Source organism: Pongo abelii, chromosome X (genome assembly GCF_028885655.2).
Source record: "Pongo abelii isolate AG06213 chromosome X, NHGRI_mPonAbe1-v2.0_pri, whole genome shotgun sequence".
Classification (NCBI taxonomy): domain Eukaryota; kingdom Metazoa; phylum Chordata; class Mammalia; order Primates; family Hominidae; genus Pongo; species Pongo abelii.
In genome coordinates this window covers 47,815,907-47,825,573 of record NC_072008.2, presented here as the reverse complement: position 1 = coordinate 47,825,573, position 9,667 = coordinate 47,815,907, and the positions used below count along the sequence as shown (strand labels likewise).

The 9,667-nt window shown below is 43.2% G+C and overlaps 1 pseudogene; it reads left to right on the top strand.

Annotated features, from left to right (window-relative positions):
• Positions 1-4,371: 4,371 nt before the first annotated feature.
• Positions 4,372-6,785, top strand: LOC134760883 (nucleophosmin-like; annotated as a pseudogene).
• Positions 6,786-9,667: the final 2,882 nt, after the last annotated feature.

Below are 9,667 nucleotides of genomic sequence, written 5' to 3'. Positions count from 1 at the left end.
TTGCTTGAGCCCAGGAGCTAGAGGCTGCAGGGAGCTATGATCCACACCACTGCACTCCAGCCTGGGTGACAGAGTGAGACCCAGTCTCTTAAAAAAGAAAAAACAATCACTTGTCCAGAGGTGGAGCTTCTGGAATGGTAGGGTGAGGAGCTCATCAAAACCCCTCCCCCAAAATCTTTTTTTAAATGGTCAAAAACTACCAAACCTTGATAAGAATAGTGGGATCTATGGCATTTAGACTTGGAGCTGCTCCCATCCACAGCTCTGTGGGCATGGTAGCCATGAGGAATGGAAGCCTCACTGTAAATGGAGGGAGCTGACCTGACTCTGAGCTCCAGAGAAAAGCTCCATGCCTAGGGGTATTGTCAAAAACAACAGCAATGTTGGTAGCAAGTAATTGGGGAAGGCCAACCTCACAGCTGCCTGAGGCTGCAACATTGTTTGAGTGAACAGCAGACCAGACAAAAAATTAAAGGGATATGGAAAATAAGACAGCAGTAGTGGGAACTGATAAGCCCACACATATGCATGAGGATGTGGAAGGCTGTGTACATGACCACAAAATATCAGGTACCTGGATAAATGTGAGACCCTATACAAGCCTAAATGAATGACAGCACAGATTTACAAGCAGACCGAACTTAATATGTGTACTCAAACTCACACATTTATCCCCTTAGCGGAAGCCATACTGGTTTGAGGTGTATAATCACAACTTCTAAGCAATCATTGGATAAAAATAAGCTATGCAGACCCACAGGTGACCCCAAGGAAACCAGGTATAAAAACGGAAAGAATTATTTAAAAACTAAACAGCCAGGTGTGGCAGCTCACACCTGTAATCCCAGCACTTTGGGAGGCTGAGGCAGGTGGATCACCTGAGGTCAGGAGTTCAAGACCAGCCTGGCCAACATGGTAAAACCCCATCTCTACTAAAAATACAAAATTAGCCAGGTGTGGTGGCGCATGCCTGTAATTCTAGCTACTTGGGAGGCTGAGGCAGGAGAATCGCCTGAACTTGGGAGGTGGAGGTTGCAGTGAGCTGAAATCACACCACTGCACTCTAGCCTGGGCAACAAGAGTGAAACTCCATCTCAAAAAAAAAAAAAACTAAGCAGAAACATCAGTAACTGCACACTGAGGGATGAAAAACTCTACAGAATTAGTCCCCACGAGTCCCTAAACAAACAAAAAACAACAGCAACAATAATAACTGTGGAGGGTGGGGTCATAATCCAGAATTACTAAAATATATATTATCTACAGTGTCAACTTTTTAACAATTATGAGACATGCAAAACAAACAAACTGCACACACGGAGAATTCTGGTCCATACACGGGAAAAAAAAAAATACCAGTCTACTAGAAACTGTCTCTGAGGATGTCCACATGTTGCATTTAATAGTTAAAGACTTGGTGTCTTTATATATTAAATAGCCACGTGTGGTGGTACATGCCTGTGGTCCCAGCTAATCAGGAGGCTGAAGCAAAAGGATCACTTGAGCCCAGGAATTGGAGACTGCAGTAAGCCATGATAGTGTCACTGCACTCTAGCCTGGGCTACAGAGCAAGACACTGTCTCAAAAATAAAAAATAAAAAAAAATAAAATATCTAGTTAACCAAAAAAAAAGAGAGAGAGAGAAAGAACAAAAAAGATATGAGAGCTGAGGAAAACAAATCTCAAAATGGCAGATGTAAATCTATCCATATCAATAATTATATTAGAAATAAATGGACTAAATTCCCCAATCAAAAGGCAGAGACTGTCAGATTAGGATGAAGACAGGATCCGACCATATGCTACCTATAAAAGCCACACTTTAGATTCAAAGTTACAAATACACTAAAAGTAAAATGATGGAAAAATATCTAACATGCAAAGAGTAACATAAATGAGCTGGAGTGGCTATACTGATTTCTGGCAAAATAGAAATTTAGTTGGAAAATGTTACTAAACACGAAAGGGTCATTTTATAATGATACTATGGTCAATTCATCAGAAAAATATTTTTTTAATTTTATATACATTTATAAAATTGTATATCAATGTATATTTTATTAAAAATATATATTTAATAATATATATTTATAAAACTATATATATATATATCTAACAAAGGAGCCTCGAAACACACGGAGCAAAAAACTGACAGAAACAAAGGGAAAAATAGACAATTCAGACATAGCAGTTGGAGAATTCAATAACCCATTCTCAGGAATTAATAGAACAACTAGAAATAAAATCATCAAGGATATGGAAGACTTGAACAACACTATAAACCTGATGTGACCTAATTGACATCAATAGAGCACTGCACTCAACAACAGCAGAATACACATTATTTTCAAATACATATGGAACACACTCCAGGATAGATCTATGCTAGACCATAAAACATGTTTCAAAACATTTTAAAGGGCTTAAATTCTACGAAATATGTTTTCTGACTATAACAACTAGAAATCCACAAGAGAAGGAAATTGGAGAAACCCACAAATATTTAGAAATTAACACATTTCTTTTTTGTTTTGTTTTGTTTTGTTTTGTGTTTTGTTTTTGAGACAGAGTGTTGCTCTGTTGGTGAGGCTGGAGTGCAGTGGCATGATCCCGGCTCACTGCAACCTCTGCCACCTGGGCTCAAGCAATTCTCCTGCCCAGCCTCCTGAGTGACTGGGATTACAGGCACCTGCCACCACACCTAGCTTATTTTTGTATTTTTATTAGAGACGAGGTTTCACCATGTTGCCCAGGCTGGTCTCAAACTCCTGATCTCAGGTGATCCACCTGCCTTGGCCTCCCAAGTAGCTGGGATTACAGGCAACCACCGGGCCTGGCCAGAAATTAACACACTTCTAAATAAGCCATGAATGGGAAATTAGAAAGTACTGCATGAAAATGAAAACACAACATACCACAATTTATGGGATGCGACTAAAGCAGTGCTTAAAGGGAAATGTATAGCTTTAAATGCCTGTATTAGAAAAGGAGAGGGTGGCACGGTAGCTCATGCCTGTAATCCCAGCACTTTGGGAGGTCAAGGCGGGCAGATTGCTCAGGAGTTCGAGATAAGCCTGGCAAGAATGGCAAAACCCCGTCTCTACAAAAATTAGCCAGGTGTGGTGGCACGTGCCTGTAGTCCCAGCTACTTGGGATGCTGAAGCGGGAGGATCGCTAGAGCCCGGGAGGCGGAAGTTGCAGTGAGCTGAGATTATGCCACTGCACTCCAGCCTGGGTGACAGAGCGAAACTCCATCTCAAATAGAAAGAAAAGAAAAATGGAGAAAGATTTCAAACCAATAATCTAAGCTCCCACCTTAAAAATGTAGAAATGTAGCAATCTACACTTAAAGCAAGCAGAGGTAAGAAAATGATAAAGATTTGGATGGAAATCATTGCAATGGATAAATTTAAAAAACAATAAAGAAAATTTGTGAAACCAAAAGTTGATTCTTTGAAAAGATCAACACAATTGACAAATATTTAGATGGACCAAGAAGAGAGAAGACATATCACCAAAATTAGGAGGCAAGACCACTGACCCCACAGAAAGGAAAAGGATGACAAGATACTTCTATGAAAACTTTATGCTAATAAATTAGACAACTTGGACAAAATGGACAAATTTGTAAAAGTGCACCAATTATCCAAACTGACTCAAGAAGTCATAGAAAATATGAATAGAGCCAGGCACGGTGGCTCATGCCTGTAATCCCAGTACTTCGGGAGGCTGAAGTGGGCAGATCACGAGGACAGGAGATTGAAACCATCCTGGCCAACATGGTGAAACCCCGTCTCTACTAAAAATACAAAAATTAGCTGGGCATGGCGGCGGGCGCCTGTAATCCCCACTACTCGGGGGTTGAGGCAGGAGAATTGCTTGAACCCGGGAGGCGGAGGTTGCAGTGAGCCGAGATCTCGCCACTGCACACCAGCCTAGCAACAGAGCGAGACTCCATCTCTGAAAATTAAAAAAAAGACAGAAAGAAAGAAAATATGAAAAGAGTTGTAATAAGTAAGTTAAAATCTGTTCACACAAGAAAAGCCCAAAGCCAGATAGTTTAACTGATTAATTTTATTAAACATTTACAGGAGAAATAATACCAACACTCTACAAAATCTTTCAGAAGATAGAGGAGGCATGAACACTCTCCAACCCTATGAAGCCAGTATTGAAACCTAAGAGACCTCTGAGATGTAAGCCAAACAAACACATCACGAGAAAACTATATAGCAAATTAAATTTAGCAACCTATCAAGAATTATACATCGTGACCAAGTGGGGTTTACTCCAGTGATTCAAGGCTGTTTGAATTTTTTTTTTTTTTTTTTTGAGACAGGATCTCCTCCTGTCACTCAGGCTGGAGTGCAGTGGGATGATCACTAGGCTTACTGCAGCCTCAACCTCCTGGGTTCAAGTAATCCACCTCAGCCTCCCAAGTAGCTGGGACCACAGGCACATGCAACCACACTCAGCTGATTTTTGTATGTTTTGTAGAGACAGGGTTTCACCATGTTGTCCAGGCTGGTCTGAATTCCTGAGCTCAAGCAATCCACCTGCCTCAGCCTCCCAAAGTGCTTGGGATTACAGGTGTGTGCACCCGGCCAGCCTTCAAAATTGAATCAAAGTAGCTTGCACCGATGTGATTCTGTGTAGCTGTTCTCTGGAACAGTAGTCATTTAGCTCCATCCACCTTTCCTCCCATCTAAGTGCATGCCACCACCCCATGGAAGATTCAGTGGACATGGATATGAGCCCCCTGAGCTCCCAGAAGTATCTTTTTGGTTGCAAACTAAAGGCAGACAAAGATTGATCACTTTAAAGTGGATAATGATGAAAATGAGCACCAGTTATCTTTCAGAAAGGACAGTTTAGGGGCGGGTGCAAAGGGTGAATCGCACGTTGCTGAAGCAGAGGCAATGGATATGAAAGCAGTCCAGTTAAAAGTAACACCGGTTGGCCAGGCGCAATGGCTCACGCCTGTAATCCCAGCACTTTGGAAGGCCGAGGCGGATGGATCACCTGAGGTGAGGAGTTCGAGACCAGCCTGGCCAACATGGTGAAACCCATCTCTACTAATAATACAAAAATTAGCCAGGCGTAGTGGCGGGTGACTGTAATCCCAGCTACTCGGGAGGCTGAGGCGGGAGAATCGCTTGAACCTGGGAGTCAGAGGTTATAGACAGCCAAGGTCACGCCACTGCAGTGAGCCAAGGTCGCGCCACTGCACTCCAGTCTGAGCGGCAGAGCAAGACTGTCTCTAAAAAAAAAACAAAAAAGTAACACTGGCAACTTTGCAAATGTTTGTACAGCCAAAAGCTTCTCTTGGGGGCTTGGAAATAACACTGGCTATTGTCTTACAATTGAAGTGTGGTTTAGGGCCTATGCATATTAGTAGCACTTGGCAGCTGTGGAGGAGTCAGATGAAGAAGAGGATGCCAAATCCCTAAGTCTATCTGGAAAGCAATCTGCCCCTGGAAGCAGCAGCAAGTTTCCACATAAAAAAACCAAAACTTGCTACTGATGAAGATGAATATGATGAGGGAGATGATGAAGATGGTGAACATAATGAGGAAACTGAAGAAAAAGCCCCAGTGGAGAAATCTATACGAGGCACTCCAGCCAAAAATACACAAAAATCAAACGAGATGAAAATGACTCACTATCATCAACACCAAGATCAGAAGTCAAGAATCCTTTCAAAAACAGGAAAAAACCTCCTACAACATTGAAAGGACCTAGTTCTATAGAAGACATTAAAGCAAAAATGTGGCCAGGTGCGGTGGCTCACACCTGTAATCCCAGCACTCTGGGAAGCCAAGACGGGAGGATCGCTCGAGCCCAGGAGTTCAAGGCTGCATTGAGCTATGATCACACCAGTGTACTCCAGCCTGGATGACAGAGTGAGACCTTGTCTCAAAAAAAAAAAAAAAAAAAATGGAGACTGGGAGAAAACACTGGCAAATCATGTATCTGATAAAGGACTTGTATCCAGAATCTATAAAGAACACAACTCAGCCTGGGCACCGTGGCTCACGCTGTAATCCCAGCACTTTGGGAGGCCAAGGCAGGAGAATCACTTGAGCCCAGGAGATCGAGACCAGCCTGGGCAACATTAGGGAGACCTCATCTCTAATTAAAAGAATTCAAAAAGAAGACAAACAACCCAGTTTAAAAATGGGCAAAAAAGCTTGGGTGTAGGTGTCGGTGTCCCCATGCTAAAGCCAAAGGGATTGCATAGGGTAGGGAAGTGCCAGGTTGCCCCCGCACCCCTCACGCCCACTCAGTCCCAGGCAGATGCTCCTGCGGGCCCCTGCCTGCCTCGCCACCCGCTCAGTTCCAAGCAGGCATGTCTCTGGCTGGGTCAGGTTCCTGCCTGCTAGGGTCCTGCTGAGCGACCCTGGTCTGTCCTAGTCCTCTCTGAGCCGAGACTCCTCCTTGGTCACTAGAAGATGAGAATGGCGTGGCATACCTTATACCAGAAGAATACGAAAATAAAGTGTTTAGTGTGTAGTAGAAAAGAACCGGAAACATCCTGAATGCATAATTTGGGTATTGGTTGAAAAACTGGGGAACATCCATACGGCAGGGGCGCACGGTAACACTAATGAAGAAACATTGCCAGGAGGAAAAACCAAATTACAAAATAGTATGCACAGCAAGACCTCATTTATGTAAAAACACACAGCAAACACAGTTTTTGATGTTTGTTTCTATAAATGCACAGTGAAAGGTCTGGAAGGTCATGGCAGACTGTTAATGGGAAGAGTATGCAAGTGCACTGAGGAAGGAAGTGCTTCTCTTTATATATTTTTATACTGTTTTATTTTTATTTATTTATTTATTTATTTATTTTGAGACGGAGTCTCGCTCTGTCACCCAGGTTGGAGTGCAGTGGTGTTATCTCGGCTTACTGCAACCTCCGCCTCCTGGGTTCAAGCGATTCTCCTGCTTCAGCCTCCCAAGTAGCTGGGATTACAGGCATGCATGACAAGGCCCAGCTAATTTTGGTATTTTTAGTAGAGACGGGGTTTCACCATGTTGGCCAGGCTGGTCTCGAACTCCTGACCTCAGATGATCCATCTGCCTCAGCCTCCCAAAGTGCCGGAATTACAGACGTGAGCCACTGCGCTTGGCCAATTTCTATACTATTTAAATCCCCCTTTTTGTCACAATGGTTTGTATTACTTTTATTGTTAAAACAAAAAAAAATTAAGAAAATTCCAAAATGTTTTTAAATGGACAAAAATATTGAAAAGACATTTCACCAAAGAAAATATGCAAATAAACACATGATACTTTGGGAGGCTGACACAGGAGGATTGCTCAAGCCCAGGAGTTCGAGACCAGTCTGGGCAACAAAGCAAGACCCTGGCTCTACACAAACTAATTTAAAAATTAGCTGAGCTCGATGGCACAAGCCTGTAGTCCCAGCTACTTGGAAGGCTGAGGCAAAAGGATCCCCTGAGCCCAGATCGACGCTGCAGTGAGCTGTGATGGAGCCACCGCACTCCAGCCCGGGTGACAGAGCAAGGCCTCGTTTCAAAACAACAAAAACAACCTGTAACACATGAAAAGATGCATACCATCATAAGTCATTAGGGAAATGCCAATTAAAACCACAATGAGGTACCACTTGACATACACTAAAGTAGCTTTAATTAAAAAGTCAGTTATAAGAAATGTTGGCAAGGATGTGGAGAATAAGAAACCTTCATACATTTCTGCTGTGAATGTAAAATGTAATAGCCACTTTGGAAAAGTTTGGCAGCTTCTTAGAAAATTGATCGAAAATTTGACCGGGCCCAGTGGCTCACACCTGTAATCCCAGCACTTTGGGAGGCCAAGGCGGGTGGATCACCTGAGGTCAGGAGTTCAACACCAGCCTGACCAACATGCTGAAACCCCATCTCTACTAAAAAATACAAAAATTAGCTGAGCGTGGTGGCAGGTGCCTGTAATCCCAGCTACTTGGGAGGCTGAGGCATGAGAATTGCTTGAGCCCAGGAGGCAGAGGTTGCAGTGAGCCAAGATCATGCCACTGCACTCCAGCCTGGGTGACAGAGCGAGACTCTGTCTCAAAAAGCAAAGAAAGTTGATCAAAAATTTACCATGTATACAACCCAGCAGTGCTACTCCGAGGTATCTATCCAAAGGAAATGTGACAAATGTTCACACAAACACTTGCACTTGAATCTTCGGAACAGCATTATTCAAACTAGCTAAAAGGAGACAATCCAAAAGCCTGTCAACTGGCAAATGGATAAACAAAATGTGGTACATTTACCAGGAAAAAGGAATAAAATGTTGAGAAATACAACAGGGATGATCCTCAAAAACATACTAAGCAACTAAAAATACAAAAATTAGCCTGGCATGGTGGTGTGTGCCTGTAATCCCAGCTACTCAGGAGGCTGAGGCAGGAGAATTGCTTCAACCCGGGAGGTGGAGATTGCAGTGAGCCGAGATCGTGCCACTGCACTCCAGCCTGGGTGACAGAGCAAGACTGTCTAAGAAAAAAAAATCTATAGAGAGCTATAGATTACTGGTTGTCTGAAGGTAGGAATTACAATTAATGGATATTAACTGTAAATTAGCACAAGGTGCCAGGCACAGTAGTTAACGCCTAAAATCTCAGCGTTTTGGGAGGCTGAGGTGGGAGGATTACTGGAGCCCAGGTCTTCAAGACCAGACTGGGAACAAAGCAAGACCCTGTCTCTATAAAAAAAAAATTTTTTTTAATTAGCTGGGCATAGTGATACATACACGGCTGCTGTCCCGGCTACTCGGGAGGCTGAGGTGGGAGGATTGCTGGAGCCCAGGAGGTTGAGGCTGCAGTGAATCATGATTGTGCCACTGCACTCCAGCCTGGGTGAGAGACCAAGACCCTGTCTCAAAAAAAATAATAATAATAATAACACAAGGGATCTTATTGGGACTATATAAACGTTTTAGAACTTGAATGTAGTGACGGTTGCACAAGTAGGTAAATTTAATAGTCAGAGCTGTGTTGGCAGCTGTGTTGGCTGTTGTAGGTCCTTTACATTTCCATATGAATTGTAAAATAAGTTTATCCAATTCTGCAAAAAAAAAAAAAAAAAAAAAAAGGCTGTTGTGATTTTTATTGGGATTGGTTTGAATCCATAGATCAATTGGAGAGATTTGAAATCTTTTTTTGTTTTTGAGACAGGGTCTCGCTCTGTCGCCCAGGCTGGAGTGCAGTGACTTGATCTCAGCTCACTGCAGCCTCAACCTCCCCGTGCTCAGAGGATCTTCCCACCGCAGCCTCCTGAGTAGCTGGGATTATAGGCGTGAACCACCATGCCCAGCTAACTTTTGTATTTTTTGTAGAGATGGGGTTTCGCCATGTTGCCCAGGTTGGTCTCAAACTCCTGGGTTCAAGTGATTCACCCACCTCGGCCTTCCAAAATGCTAGGATTACAGGCCACCGCACCTGACCAGAATTGAAATCTTAACAATATTGAGTTTTCTTTTTTTTATTTTGTTTTTTTGTTTGCTTGTTTTATTTTTTTGAGAGAGTTTCACTCTTGTTGCCCAGCCTGGAGTGCAATGGTGCGATCTCGGCTCACTGCAACCTCTGCCTCCCGGGATGGAGCAATTCTCATGCCTCGGCCTCCCGAGTAGCTGGGATTACAGGCGCGCATGA